General features: G+C 40.8%; 1 protein-coding gene across 2 annotated transcripts in view; it reads right to left on the bottom strand.

Annotated features, from left to right (window-relative positions):
• Positions 1 to 16,717, bottom strand: part of LOC103478308 (basic helix-loop-helix transcription factor scleraxis) — a 37,322-nt gene that overhangs the window by 16,634 nt on the left and 3,971 nt on the right. The gene's annotated exons all lie outside the window — the stretch shown is intronic.

Genomic DNA, 16,717 nt, shown 5'->3' on the forward strand with positions numbered 1-16,717 from the left:
TATCGACTGCGAGACGTCAAGAGAAACCTTTGCTTTTCTAATTGGTGTCTTTCATTCACAATGCCGTCCCCCTTGTATTTGTCCTCTGGTTGGGAAATCTGGACGCAGTGCAGCCACAGAGCTGGAAGATGGCCGGCCAGACTGAGCTTATAAATAAAAGCCACTAATGGTTTTACTGAGCCATGGCTGACGACTTTTCAACTTCACAGTTTTTGACACTAGAGGGCCCGAAGTTTCTAATCTTAAAACACATTTAATGTCTTGCAAAGGGATTCTTGCGGGGGAATTGAACTTAGAGCAGCGTACGTCTGTGGATTTTATTGAGACTGTGATACACCCACACAGAGCAGAACATAACTGTGGAAGGAAAATTATACAAGTTTTAAGATTGATTGATGTTTTTTCAACTCCCTTTACAATATTAACCTTGAGTATTGTAGTTTAATCCGATTATATATACACAAATGTCCTGTGAAGGCCTCAGAGTTTTGTTAGGGAGTATTTGTAGAAAAAAACAAAAAAAAACAAATAAAGGTTTGGAGCAGTTCAAAGCAGGGTCATTATATGGCTCAATGTCCTAAACTTAAAATTTACAGGCCAGACAAGGATAGCGTTAGTCCCAAGAGCACCGTACAAACACTGGAGGAGCTACAGAAAATCTCAGCTCAGGTGGAATCATCTGTAGGCAGTGCAACTCTTAAGTTCAGCGCTCTATAGAGTGGAGCCTTATTGGTAGAGAAGCAGGAAGTATGACATTGTTGAAAGAAAAGAATAACAAGTCCTATTGGAGGTGTTCTGGTCAGATGAGATCAATGTTAAACCTTTTGGACATGCAACACATTATGTATAGAGGAAAACTAACACTTCTCATTTCCCTGACCACACCATCCTAATGGTGAAGCATGTTGATGGCATCATTATGCTGTGGAAATGTGTTTTTGACAGCAGAGATGGGGAAGCTGGTCAGCATTGATGAGGAAATGAATGGAGCGAAATACAGGTAAAACCTAGAAGAGCACCTGTTGAAGGTACTCTTTGGTTTCTGACATGGTATAAGATAATTTTATTTTATGTCTTTGTCAGAGTTCATTGTGGTTACATTTGCTTGGATTTCTAACTTTTAGTCATGTCATTTCTCTTAAACTCATGTTTTGCTCATTTATCTTAATTCTCCTTTTTGGTCAGTATTTTAGTCAGTGTCTCCTGAGTTGTAACTCCTCTTTAAAGAAACTTGACTTGGCATATAGGAAAGACGCTATGCATGCAAATGTAACGAACTGATTCAGAACAAACCATATTCATGTGTTACATTGTGAGAATCTCTGGTCAGAATGGAAATGTGTCCATCCGTTCTAATTGATGTCCATCAAAAAATCTTAATCTGAAGAAATTTCAATCTGTGGACATGCAAAACTAGTAGAGACACAACCGAGAACCCAGATTAAACTTCCCTAAACAGACTGTATGAAGGAGTGATGCTACCGGGATAAATGCATATGCAATGTCACACTTTTCAGATTTTCATTTGTTGAAAATGTTGAAAACCATGTATCCTGTTTCTTCCATTACACAAAGCAAGCGCTATTTAATTTGTCTGGAAAAGTGAATAGAGGATCTCAAGAGGAGCATACAGAAACATATAAAAGGCAAGAGAGAAAATCTTAGGATTTTATTGATTATCATTGTGTAGCTGCTTAATCTCATCATGCTTTTCCGTCTTTAAATCAGCAGAAATTAAAGGATGAATGGCAATGCAAAACCTAGTTATGGAGTCCAGAATCCTCAGTGGTACCTTTGTGAAAACTCTAAACCAAGCAGCTATTGCTGGTATGCAACTTCTGTGTAGCTTGGCAGCACTAAGGTGCTGCTGAAAACTGATGGCATAATGAATAATACGCGAGTTTCACAATGTTACAGTCAGCATTCATCACTCTCAATTTCTCTGTCGATTTTTCCTCTTGCGTCCACACTTCCTCCCCCCTCCCCGCCTGTTTCTTTGTGTCTCAGGCGTACTGTTTATGCTGTGGTATTTAGTGAAGGAACAGAAGCCAATGTTGGTTGCAGTGGTTGATTTCAGCACATACACAAAGCGCTTGAAACACTGACAACGGAAACAGTATGTGGAAGTCAAAATGAAGAAAAAACAAAAACTAAATGTAACAAATTTGCTTAGTTTTTAACGAAAAAAAAGTATTACATTTGGAACCGTCCATCAGTCTTTTGTCACTCCAGACACATACTGTATTTGCCTCTTACAGAGCTTACAGAGCACTTGATGCGCATTTTACCATTTACCTGCAACAAACGAATCAGTCAAGAATTCTTCTGATAAAGTTACATTACACTGCAAAGTAATCAAATAATCTAAGCAAGCTGACCAGAAGGTATTGGAACGCTGCACTCCAATTTAATGGCCCACGGCTGTTGTATTGTGGAAATCAAAACTGCAACTAATCCAGTAAACAGTTGACTTTAGGTTCAGGATGCATGTTGGATTTGCTTCCAAATAATCTTCCCTCTTGGTATGTTTGAGATAAATTGATAGAGGCAGTAAAAGCAGATGTAATGTGATGCAGGATACGCCAAAGAATGGACTGCGTCAATGAGGTTCTTGAAAATACGGCAAGTGAAATTTAATATGAAGGTTTTCAGCTCTGGCTTGCAGACAACATACTGCAACACAAGCATGTTAAACAGTTTATTTGGATACTCCTAAAATATTTAGAGGGAAAATATCAAACCATCCGGTAGCCCATCGCCCACTCACCATGATTCAACTTCCCCAAACAGCCGTGTTATCTACGGACAATTTGGAGAAAACTCATTATATACGGACGCGGTTGGCCATATATATATTTTTGAAATATTTTTCCAGTCCAGCTACATCCACTGTGGTCCATTATTACATGCATTAGCATGATCTTCCTCGTATTTGCATCCCTCTAGAGAGTATGGCTGGTCTGACACAGCATCCATTTCACTCTGAATTACTGCCTCCAGGCTAAAACACGTTGGACTCAAAATAATGTCGACTGTGAGTCTTTTTAGAATAGCACATCTGTATTTGGGCGAGGAAGGTTGTATGAAAAGGAAGGAGCTATATTACAGAAAAATAATGGTGTAATTTACATAAAATTGTTGACTTAAGTTCGCAACACAGTCACAATGAAGAAGGACACACCTCTGTTGGAAAGGACTGGCTGTCAATCAGACTGCACTAACAGATTCTAGGGATAAGATGAAAGAAGAATGGTTGGAGTGTTTTTATTGCACATTTTGAAATTATACTTTGAAATGGGCTTTTGGAAAAGCTGGAGATATAAAAATAACCTCAAGAAAATATTGCTCAACACAGTCATGTTTGATTGGTCTGTGAATGGTACCTTAGATTTTTCCAAATCATGTCTTTACCTTAGTTCTTCGTAGGATGCATTTACACCAGCCCTGTCTAGTTTGCTTTGATCAAACTCTAGTTCGCTTGAATAGACGGTTCGGTTCATTTGGGGAAGTGGGAGTGCGCAATTCAACTCTGATGCTTCACAAAAAAGCGAACTCTGCTCTGCCTGAAAACCTAGAGCTTGGTTTGTTTGAAGTGAACTGTGTTGTGGTTCAAGTGCTTATGTGAATGCCAAAGGGACCAGAGACCAAAGACAGGGGGCAGACTGTTGCGTAGCACATATTGGTTAAATGCAACCAAAACAGATGAGCGTGTCTAGTGCAGGTGGAGCAATGGCTCATGGTCTTTTACCAAACGCAAAAGAGAAATCCTACAACCGTTAAAATTTGTCGTATTCCATTTCTGTTCATATTTTGTGAAAAAGGAAGTTGTTGTCAGTGTCACAGGTATTCATGTCGTTTCCTTCAGTGGTTCTTGGTGCGGCGCCACCAAGAATGAAGGGGCAACAGTTTGCTCAGAGGGCTTGTTTTATTTATTTAATTTCCCTTTGGGATCAATAAAGTATTTTTGTTTTGAATTGATTTGACACAGTTCAGTGTGAACACAAACCACCTCAGCTAAAAACGTAACAAATGTTGCAATGGACCATCATATTTTTGAGTTTATATCACACATAGCTAAAGACCTAACATACATGATATAATGTAGGATGTCTGCAGCTGAGATGGGTACTGTGAGCTTTCTTGTTCCAAGAAAAACAAATGTTCAAAGTAATATTATTCACAAAGAGATAATCTCTTGCTGCTGTAGGTAGAATTAAAAAGATCGCTTAGTACGTAAAGTAAGTGCTTTATAAAAGAGTTATGGAAGTAAACGGGCTTCTGAGAAAAAAAAAACACTTTCATTTTATTGTGATCATTCAAATTGGGCTTGAGAAAAATTGGATTCAGAAACATATCAGCTCATTTTTTGCAGATGCAGCTTTGTGTCATAAGTCTAAAAAAGTGTCTGATCTTCGGTATGGGATTGACTCTGTTCGGTCTACTCATTGAACTCTTTCTTCATTTGAGGCAGAGCTGTTCTTTCTCACGCCGGTCGTTCCACACTTCTGGGGTATAATGACAATATACTGTATATAAATTGTAAAACCGAGTGGTTTTCTCCCCTTAAAAGACGCAGCAGCAGTAGTGGTGGCAGCAGCACAGTAGTACTGGAACACCATCTGATAGTCATTACCCCACCCGTCTCCTCCCCCAACCTTTCCCTTCCTCTTCTCCGTTTGCTTTATACTCTTTTCTCAACTCAGACATATTATTCATTAGTCTGATGAAAAACACCCACCAGCTTAGCTGGGTCCAATCTCTCTGAGAGACATACACTCACACAAAAGCACAACTGACACAAAGACAGATATACAACACACACCCACAGTCTCAACCCAGTTGAACCATTCTGGCACGGGTCAGGGGCCTGTCAAAACTCCGATGCAGGGCTGGAGCAGAACACAGGCAAATAGATAGATGGGTAGAGATACCCCAAGCAACTGAGTTATTTATTATAGTTGTCAGATGTTCTTATTTTGCATGAAACGAGTCAGAAAGGAGGATTTGACATTGTTTTGATGCCGCTGAGCAGACGTCTGGAGTGGTTCTTTTCTAAAAGTAATTGTTGGTCTTCCGCAGCAGGGAGCATGGCATGATGACAGGAATAAGAACAGGAAGACAAGTCAAATAGAAAGATTTCGACTAAAAAGACGAATGGGAAAGAGATGGTGGCCGTCTGCCAGCGCTCCAGACTGCATGGTGTATTGCATCGGGAAACCGGTCGGAAGTGCTCGCCCCCCTATAACTTGCTCCCCACCCCAGCCCCAATTTCAACCTCATGCAGCCTCAGCGCCAGCCACACTCTACTGTGTTTCCCAAGAGAGCCAGACTCTACAGCTGGCCTTATTAAACCAAGAGAAGCAGAGAGACAGAAAAAAAAGAAGCAGAAGGAAAGAGAGGTCACACAACTGGAAGACATCAGTTGAAGCCGTGCTCGCTCTCTTAGGTTTTTCCATTCATATCCCGTTTTATGATGGAGTTTCTCACAAACACTCTTGCGGTGCAGCGAGTTCAGGCTCACAGTAAAAAGCTATTGTTTGATTCGACAACCCTCAGAATGCTGTAAAACAATGAGACGAATGCTGGAGAATTAAAAGTCTGTGTGACTTTTATCTCGTGTGTCTGAGTGTGTCTGAAGGCTGTCGTCATGCATGTGGCCCCCGCTGTACGAGCGTGCCTCATCCAGTTTGTGTGAATCTCGTCGCAGTTGTGAACATGGAGGAGCAATAAAAGAAACTCCGCAGGGTGGACGTCTGTTTCCAATCTGTTATCTGGAGCTCATTTAAAATTAGATTCATTTCTCCTGCATTTTGTCTGAGCTGACTTTTCACCTTGAAATGTTTTTTTTATTATTATTCCTAACGTGCTCTTTGTTTTACACAAACACAATTAGACAAATTCACACCTGTGCTCAGTGTCTGCTCAGACAGCTTCTGGCTGAGGACTGACTCGACAGGAGCAACTGGAGGAGAAGCATATTGCTCAAGGCTCTCCCGCCTCCAGTTCATATCAAGTGTCAGGAAGGCATTACACGCTCATTTTAGCGTTGAGGATTTAAATGAGCATCACGGTGATGGGCCTAAACTCTCCAAACTCCAATGATGCTATCCAACCCCATCCTTCAAGGGTTTTCTGTTCTTCCATCTCCTTATTGCTGCACGTACTGCCAAGGCTTTTCTCTAACATGTCTAATTCGTGCTACAATTAACTTCGAAAAACAGGCCACTTCTTCTGCTTTCCTGCAACCAGGCATCACCAAGCAAGGTGGAAATTCAAGATTTACACCATTCTCTTGCACATTGAGCACATACTGCATTGGGAAGGGGAAGACACAGCGCCTCCTACAGAATGAAAACTGAGAAGACAGTGTCTTCAGCTCTTCACGTGTATAAATCTAAAAATTACGGCCCTTTTCCAACAGCGTCTACTCAGCACGGTTTGACTTGGCTCTATGCGGTTTTCCACTAGTAACGGCCACGTGCTGTCAGCCCCTTTTCAGAACCTACTTTGCTGGTGGAAAAATGTGTGGAATTGGGTTAAAAACATGTCAAAAGACTGTAAGTCACTGATTGGCTCGGAGGTGGAGTCACTGGTTGCGTCACAAGAATAAATACACAACACTAATCCAACATGCTGTTTGAAAAAAACTCAGAAGAGCGACTGAGTGGATTTGGAGATTTAAACAACAGTGGCCGACTGAGCACAATCTTCAACATATCATCCATATCCTCCATTGTTGTGTTGTGTTTTTGTGGCCTATAGTTCATGTGGTGGTACTTTTTGGACCCTCGGATAGTCCCACCCACTAGTGCTGCTATTTAGTCCACTTTCTGGTCCAATCTCAAACAATCTGCTGCATTCATCCACCAGGACCATCTGATCTGATCTGATCTGATCAGTGAAAGTGAATTGAATTTCACTGAATTGAAATACAGTGAAAGTTATTTGCCGCAAGCATTAAACAGATAAAATCTGTTGCCAAAGCTTTAATTAAAATATCCCAGACATATCTCTTTAAAACCCATCGTGGATGGATCCGTCACTTGTGCAACACTCGTGTTGTTTCTCTGCGACCCAAATGGAAAGTTCTGTAACGATTAATATCAGGTACGCATTAAAGGAAAATTGTTAGAATCTAATTTTTAGTAAATTAGTTCTGGTAGTTCATTTCTGACCTGGCTAGTGAAATTACAACATAAAAAAGAAGAGTTGCTGTGATTAGCCTCCCTTTATTGGCAACATAAAAGCAATCCCCCAGACTCTGCTGCTCAATCTGGCCAGTAGCAGCTCCAGCTCTCCGTTACAGAGTGGCGGTGGAGCTCCAGCAGCGGTCTCAAAGAGAAATCAGCTGTGATGTCACTGCCACTAATGAGGTGGCGGGAACCGTTTGACCACCTGACTCAGTCCTCCTCACCTCTGCCTGTATTTTTAACTTTCTCTTAAAGTCCTCTCTCACTCACTTTTCATTCGCCCTGCTGTGTGCAACCATCGCTGCCCACCGCTCGTGTTTCATCCCCGGGTCATTCCCTCGGTGGTTACATGAGCTCAGCTGTCTTGGTCTTCTGGTCAACTCCAATCATTTCCAGAGCCAACCCTGGATGCATCAGTCGGGTTGTTGGAGCTGACAGAGATAAACTAATGGCTGCTTCAACCTTTAATCATTGGCAAATGATTTATGTTAACCGGGTCTGTCTACTGTAAAAGGCAACAATAAATAAAATCCTGCACACCACAGTTTTCCAAACTTTTAGGGCTTTGGTTGGCTCTGATATATTCCATGGTGTAATGACTGGCTGCCTCGGATGCCAGGGAGCTCACATCACCAGAGGACAGACAGGGGGGAACAAAAAGGGAGAGTTTACAGGGAAATGGAAATAGACATGGGTACAAAGTGATTATGATTCGACTGACTGAGACTTGCAAACCAAATTGCAGTTTTTATGATAGAGGAGGAGAGAGAGAGAATAAAGACATGAAGCACAAGAGAGGCACTAACTGTCAGTCCCTCTGGAAAAAAATTAAACGCAAATATTCACATCTAGACACCAAAAAAGTTATAGTTGTGAGATGCCAATACAAGCTATTTACAGAAAATATGTAAGCAACATAAATCTACAGTCTTCCTTATTTCCGCTCTAGAAATAAGCCAGTCAGCGCCGAGGAAAGCAAATACAAGTCCCTGATTGGCTGCTTCACAATCGCCAGCCAATAATGTGTAAAGGTGCATTGTGCATCAAAAGCTGCATGATACATATTTTATAAAAATATTTTTATTTTCAGACTCTATATTGTTTAGTTGAAAGTGAGGGATTAGGTTGACCCTACATTTTTATACAATCAACAATAAATACACTAATATGTTTTAGTAGTTCATTTTGTAAGGGTGCAAATCAAAACATAAAACACAAAATTGGCAACTCATAAAAGAAAATTTTGATTTCTGAATGGCGTACAGAATGAAACTGAGCATCGCCATCTGATCAAAGGATTCATTTCATCAAAAGTCCCATCAGTGTCTTTTATAGAGAAGAGAAAGTGTTAAAAACTTTCTTTTTGTATCACATCTCAATGATCTGTACTGGGTTATTTGACCTTCATATCGGTTTAGGTGGATTTCAGTCTGTCTGTGGTTTTACACTTGTGTTATACTATTTCCATTTGCTCACTGAATTGGATCTTCAAAGCTTGGAATATTGTTTCATAACCTAGCTCTGATTTAAAGTTCTTTGCAATTTTAACTTGGCCTTCATACAACACCAGCATTTAGTGCAAAGGTGGCTGAATACAAATGATACATTTTTCAGATTTTTGTTTAAAGCAGAATTACAAAAGCTATGCATCCTTTTTCTTCCACTTCACAATTATATTCAACGTTGTATTGGTCTAAAATGTGAAACCGATGCGTGTGAATACTTTTGCATGGCACTGTAAATGTAAGGTTCCACCAGCTACAAATATAAACAGTTGCTACATTCACTCAGATTGCCGAAGTCTGCATGTAGTTTTTTAATTGTATTTTATTTAATGGAGATGCATTTTATGCCAAAGTCAACACTTTCAAGATGGAGAAGAAAGACACTGTAAATGTCAGTCACCAAAGAAAGCTTTCGTTATGTTACAAAACTTAACGTGGATATGTATTACAAATATAAAGTGTGAAGGCAGTTTTAAGGCAGGTCAAGTGCAAACATTTCGTACTTCATACAGGGTTTTACGACGGTTCCACTGCTGCGCCTCAGTCAGGCGAGTTTCACAGAAACGTCCAGAGAGAGTGAAAAATAATCCTTCTTTAAAAGTGTCACTGACATCACCGGACTGCAGGAGGCTGAAGAGACAAGGTTTTCATTTCCTTATCAGCTGCACGCACGCACCTGCTGAGTCCACGCTGAATGACGGGGGTTTGTCTTAGATCGTCGCCCTGACTATAATCAGTCTGCATCGCTTTACTCACAAAAACAACAAATAAATCCTGTGAGCTACACTGGACATGACAAAAACTGTGTTTTAAACTGCTTCCGGAGAATAAATGGTATGCTAGGAATGGATGAAATAAGATGAGCTCGTTTGATGAACTTGTTAAGGGACTCTGAGGGACCAAGTAAAAGATGTGTCAGACCCGCGTGCTAAACGCGGGAGAATGCATGCGTTTGATGTTACACCCTTGTAAACCCGCAGCTGGAGAGGGCTGCACCCTCTGGACCACCGCAACCTTCTATTAAACCTTGCACACACGCGCACATACATGCACACACACACACACACGCACGCACGCACGCACGCACGCACACCCCCCCACACACACACACATACACACACACGCACACACATAAGCACAGACCTTAATAAAGTTGTTGCTTGGGGAACAGGCCCGGCACGTCCAACTTGTGGCAGAAGTGACGTGGCTGAAATTGAATCCATATCAGTACAAACGATTCTTCAGTTAGGACAAAAGAAATAAACAAAAAAAATAATAATTTATTCTAGCTTATTTGTGCTATTATAGCAATTTATCACTGGTTTAAGCGCATAAACCAGTACATTTCCTGCAAAGCTCCAGCATCCAGATGTGGAGTTAGAAATACAAGCCTCACCAGGAGGGGACACCAGTTTATGCCATGAAGTCAGTAGTTCACACACAGTCTTTAGAGAAGGGGAACACCTGGCAGACCACCTGAGCTGAGCGCCGCACTGTTCTACAGTGCAAAAGTATTCACACCCCTCGTACTTTTTCCACATTTGATTACAATGTAACCACAAAGTAAATGTTGGTTTAGTTACACCAACATAAGGTGGCAGGGAGGAGACATGTTTTGTTAGAATTTTCCACAAAAGTGTGAAAATTGTGACATGTATTTGTGTTCAGTCAACACCTTGGAGAACTTCCTTTTGCTGCAATTACAGCTGCAGGTTTTCTCGGGTATTTTCTCTGATTCTGATTCCAATTGGCTTAAGGCTTCGACTTTGACTAGACCTTGGCATACATGACCCTAAGAGTCATGTATGCCTTTAGTCCAGATAAGACTTCTTTAGAGATGTGAATGTTAGAGAAAAAAAGAGAGAAATGTCTACTTCAGGAAATGTTTTGTATTTTTTAAAGAAACCTATTTTATGTTTGATGTTTGAGGCTTTAAACTAGCATTTATTACTAAATCTATATATAAAACATAAGCTGATTATTTATGCTTTTAAGCCAACATTACTAAGAGCCATTGTGGAAGGCCTAAAGAGCCACTTGTGGCTCTGGAGCGTAAGGTTGCAAACCTCTGAACTAGACCATTCTAACACATACGTGCTTTGGTTTATGTAAACGTATTTTTCTGCCCATTAATTCTGACAAGTTTTCTTTTTAGAGAAAAGCTTCTCCACAACATGACGCTGCTGTGGCCATGTTTGTTTTGGTAGGTTAGATGTTGTGCCACACTCTGTCCATTTTATGTTGATAGAATAATAAACATCATGAGTCATTCAAAGAGTAGAGTAGCATGTGGCCTTAAAACCAAATCCTCCATTACGCTTCTCCACATCGTTTGCTCCGGCCTGTACGATGTCTTCCTTGGTCTTCATGATGCTGTTTGTTCACTGATGTTCACTAACTAACCTCTGAGGCCTTCAGGTGGGCTGTATTCACTAATTAGGCGCTCTTTGAACGCATTTGGTTGAGCTAGATTTTATTTAGGTGTATGAGAGTAAAGGGACTGAATACAAATACGCGTCACACTTTGGGGAGAATACCTGAACACCTTTTTATGCGTTTTAATTTTGGACTGTTTAAGATATTCTGTGGTTGAATAAGGGTAGGAAAACTAAGATGCTTATTTTGTTTTTGTAGCAGTTTATCCCACTCAGAACACAAAAGTCAGGTGCAAAGCAAATTTACAGCAAGTCTGTGTTTAGACAAATTTTAGCGGCTGACAAAGCTCTAAATCAGTCAGCACAACAAAAATCTAAGACATTAAGTAAACCGCTGTGCTTTGCAAATTCACCCATTAAATATCTTTTATTTCCCCTGATTGTAGAAATTATATTGGATGAGGTCATGCCGCAGCTGACTGCGAGCAAACACTCCTATTTTAAAGCAGTGGATTGTTTCCAGGGTGATGATATAACGCAGTCCAGATGAGTCCCCTTCAAGGATTGCCTCATTATCGCACATGCTGCAGCTGCACCCACTCTGTGTGTCTATGAGGAGCTATGTTTATGTGAGAGCACGTGCATGCATGCAAGCTGAGCTTGTGTGCATGTGTCTCTGACTATTTAAACTCTACTTGCAGTCAATTACCAGAAAATGGCTTGTGCGGTTCGTTTTTTCCCTCCATAAGAGCTAATTATAGGGTTTGGGTTAAGGTTAGAATTGGGGTTGGGATAGCAGGAAAGTCCTGGCTGGAGGAGCCTGGTCCATCCAGAGGACATGAAACCAGGGGGTGTAGCCGAAGGACCGCCAGGGAGTGACTAGGCACCAGACGAATCTGATAGCTGCCTCTATGTGGCACTTCAAAGTCTACTTTTAGCTTTGGTTAGGCTGTTGCCATGCTCGTGTTCTCAAAGCCAAGGAAACACAACTTCGTCCAGAATTTACATTGCTGAATCACAATAGTAATATCAGTTTGTCAAAATTAACGTCTAAAGATGAGATCAGAACTTTAAAATTGAGAAATCTCTTTTTCAGAATACAAAGCAAAAGAAGTAGCGCTTTATGCCTGTAGCTCTCATCTTATGACCTATGCAGCTCTAACTTTGTAAGGTAAAGCTTAAGAAGATGTCTATGAAATGTCTGCTGTTGCTGTCACCACCTTGTTATTGTGAGATGGTTGGTGATGCTAATGCCTAATTCGTACCTCCCAATTTATTTTGCTGTCTGCTCGACCACAAAGCCCAGTGTGACTTAAGCTACGTTATTTTCCCAGTGTGGATGATTCGTCCTTAAGGTACAGCGAGGACACTAATTATTCTGGTGAAAAATCATTTTATTCGACACGTTCTTTTATTTTTCTCCTCTTCCGAGTAGAGCGCTTATAAACCAGCGGATTAAGAGCCTGTAATAAAACATTTTATACAGTGGATTTCTTTTTATACGTTCAATTCCCAGATCCCGTCTGTGTTTTTTGCTGGGTGGAAATCATGATGCCCTAAAACTATGGTCTGGACTGGGTCCGGATCTGGACTTTCAGAACCGCTGAGTAAGTGAGTGTTTACAACTGTCTCTAAATGATGCAATTAAAACACACTATAATCAGCCGCATCATTACTGAGTCATACTTTCCTCTAATAAAGCGCTAACAATGATAATGTTGTTAGTGCAGTTTGTGTGAAACGCAAAGAAAAAAAATAAAGTCGACGGTACATAGGAGGGAAAAAAACGTAGATATACGCTATTTAATTATATTATTTAAGTTCCCTTTGGGATCGATAAAGTATTTTTGAATTTGAAGTTGAATTTCCTACTCAACTCAACATTTTCTCCCCTCATGGCGATTCTGGAGGGAGATTTTTAAAGTTTTTCGCCTGAAACTGGTCAGGTTGGGACCAAGTGATTAAATTACCAAAACCAGCGACTGGTAGGATGGCTGACCTTCCTCAATAAATACGACCGTATAACAACAACACTTAGCTTTAGGGCCTAGTTCAATTCCTTACCAATACAAATTTAATGGTAAAACAGTAAAAAATGAAGTCCTATGGCTATTCTGAAAGGATCCAAACTAAACAGCAAATCTATAAAAGAGTGGCTCAGAATGGAACGTGGCCACACTGTATTTAACGTACTGAAGCAGGGTGACCTCATTTTTTTATTTAGTGATAGTTTCAGAATGTGCAATGAGTATGAAACCTATTTATAAAGCCCAGAATGAGCGAGCAGAGGGAAAGGAGGACGTAGCGCTAGCAGAGGACGGATTTCCGACAGTAGCCTGGTCCTGACAGCTTCCGTCATATCCGACTATACTCAACCTCATGCAGGGACTCTGCACATGGTAAAACTATCACAGACAGAACACACACACACACACACACACATTGTCTCCCACATACAGTGAACACACATGTTCTCTCTCAGTCTCAGCCAGGAAACGGCTTTCATTCATATTTGAACACTGAAGAAATACAAACGGACAGCTTCAGAAACAGAAAGTCATTCGGCTCCCAGCAGAGAGTTTGTGCCACTGCAGGCCCGGGATCAGGATTCCCAGCTGGGAATATTTAGGAAGTAGACAGTAGATGTGAACAAGGTGAGCTGAGTTCTCCCGCACAACCATTTGTCACTGAACCTCAGCTTTTCCTGAGACAGCTTAATTTGTTTGTGGCTGCAGAAAGGCTTCTCAATAAAACACGTGGTTGGGAATTCATTGCCATCTCTGCTGAAAAAGTTCCCAAGCCGAACAGAAAAACCTAACTGACTCACATAATTACATTTTTATCTGGTTTTTTTTTTTGGTTTTTTTGCGCAGCTAATTATGGTGAGAATTTGATGAAAACTTTGCGTAATTTAAGCACCAGCTCAAAATCTTCCAAAGTATGTCAGTTTCTTTTGCTGCTGCTAAGAGGCACTCTGTGGAAACAAAGGCCGTCCTGCACAAATTAATATTATGTTTGGATTTGTTCGCGCTACCAAGAAATAACAGCCTGGGGTTAGTTTGTATTTCTTGGACAAGCACTACTGATGAATCAACCTGATGACAAGACCTTGGAAAGTTGAAATGTATCCAATATAATAACATAAAAATCATTTCAACAACTAATTAGGGAGATGACTGGGGTTGGTAATCATCCGTTGCCTCAGAACGCAGTAAGTACATCAATAAGTATATCAAAAATGTTTAACTAAACAACAGCTTAGCATTCACTAGAATGTTAAGACATTACTCTTTATTTTCATGTAAAACATTTCTTACTTTACCATAAAACCGATGATTGGACAATAATTCAGGGTTTCGATAAACAATCGCTGTTGAGCGATAACCGTTGAGCAGTTTTCTACTTCATACAGCGAAACCATTCAACAAAGTGGCTGCTAACGTTGGACCTAAAGGTATGGTATGGCTTCTAAAGAAGATCTTCAGAAAGAAAGCCAAGTTTCAAAATGACTGCTACTAGTTTTTCCTCACAATGTTACGAGAAATAAAGAGATATTATTAGCAGATTTGGGAGTTTCGACCCCCATAGGAAAGGCGTGGCTCCCCCTGAAAGAGGCGACAACAAGACTAAAGCATTTAAGCTTTTAATCTTCAATCTGCGGTAAAATTGAAATTTCAAATGACTATGGAAAAATCTTGTATTAGGTTTTCGGATAATCCATAAAGTGTCAACTCTGAAAACTATTGAAATTGTTTCCTGCAAAGTAATCAATAAACTTTGATTTTTTTTTTTATGAATACAAAAAAATCTTTAAAAAGAAAAAGACAAAACAGGAAAGGTTTAGTCTGGTTTGATATTAGGCAGACTTTTGATTCCTTTTCAGTTTTGCAGATCTCAGATGAGCAGTTCTTATGAATCTGTAAGAACTGCAGAATCAAATACAGTAAGTAGTTTGTTCTGTTATTGTGCTGTATTTTAATGTACAAGATTCCTTTTCATTTTAAATTTGTGGTGCCACAATAACAATAATAAGGGTCTGTGTGTTTCCTTTCCTTTCCTCCTTTTACAAACATAAGTAAGACATTATGATTCTTACCATCTAATAAAACATAAACTGTATTGTGGAAAGTATTAGACACGCTTATGATGCCTGTCTATTTGTCATTAGCCATTAAACTTTGTGTTTTTCAAAGACAAAAGGTTGTAATTTTAGCTTAAATTAGTTAAGAATTCAATAAAGTTCTGTGTTTTTGTTTAACAAATTGCTCACTTATAGGAAGCTCACTGTCAGCATTTCCTTTTTTAGAGCTTTCTTTGCCATCTTCTTCGATGCTGTCAGGTATTCTTACATCACAAAGCAAAAATGCGCCCTTAACTCGTCTTGCCCGGTTAAATGAGAACCGCTCTTCGTCAGCTTAACTGGACGAGGCTCAAAAAACATCATGTAATTTTTGTCTGCTGCCACTAGACGGGGTGAGAGTCGGGGGGTGAGCCAAACGCCTGCCCCATAATAACCACCAGACATGACTCATTCAGCGTGGAATACCACAGCAGCCACAAACAGGTCTCTGGCAGACAAGGAGCAGAAATCCAACCCCACAGCAGAGTTTGTGAATGGGACAGGAATGAGCAAAACCAGGCTAAATTTAATAGAGCTCCAATACGTTTCAGAGATTTAGGAGTTTTAAGAAATCACCAAATGTTTAGTTTGGCTTATTTGTAAAGTCAAGTGTGTAAGTGACTAAAGGCTGTGTGTTTTAGCTGTTGATATTAGTTTAACCAAGAGGAAACTCGGCCTTTCTCTCCACCTCACAGTTTCTCTTTATTTCCTCTCCTAAATTCCCCGGCCGGCTCCGTGATTCTTTTGGCAAAACGTCCTCTCATCGAGTCGTCACGCGCAGCTTTTTAAAAGACAGCGCGGGGACGACATATCACCTTGTCAGATATGATTGCAGCTCTGATCATCGTCATTCTGGCCCCCACCGAGTGCGCCGCTCAGTATATGAGGACTAACACATGTTGGACGGCCGAGTCGTTATTCGCGGCAGTGGAGCTCGTCCAAGCCTGGAAGGGCCTGGAGAGCTCCGAGTCCATTCCGCGGGCATAAGAAATAACGCAAAAATAACATATTGTTCAGCTTAAAGTATGGCGGCCCAGGAGGTGGTGGAGGGGGGAGAGCAAACTGTGAGTGGTCACATTACATGAAAACAGCAGGCAGGAAGTGTTTTGCAACAGCGGAAAATCTTCAGGTCCAGTCTGACCACCAGACGGTCACACTTCATCTGGCCTGCGGTCAGCGGATGGATATCATCCCTACTGTACAGAGCTGGAGACGCTGCCCGGCGTTCGTCTTTTACCCTTTTTGCACGCTTTTCAAAGTTTACGCCTTATCCTTCCATCTCTTTCTCTGCCTCTCCTGCTACATCTTTCTTCTTTTACAACTACGTCTGATCATGTTTAGCGCCCCCCCTTTACCTTTCACCTCAAGTTTCCCCCCCACGCACCCCCCTCTCTCTCTTTCTCTATCTTACCTTCTTTCTCTCTCTCTGTTTGTGGTCAGTCACACTTAATCTAGCTCCATCCATCTGTTTCTCTTCACTCATTTAGTCCGGCCTGCTTTCGATTAAGATTACATCAGGCTTTGACC

The sequence above is a fragment of the Poecilia reticulata genome, chromosome 16, assembly GCF_904066995.2.
Source record: "Poecilia reticulata chromosome 16, P_reticulata-male-v2, whole genome shotgun sequence".
NCBI classification, from domain to species: domain Eukaryota; kingdom Metazoa; phylum Chordata; class Actinopteri; order Cyprinodontiformes; family Poeciliidae; genus Poecilia; species Poecilia reticulata.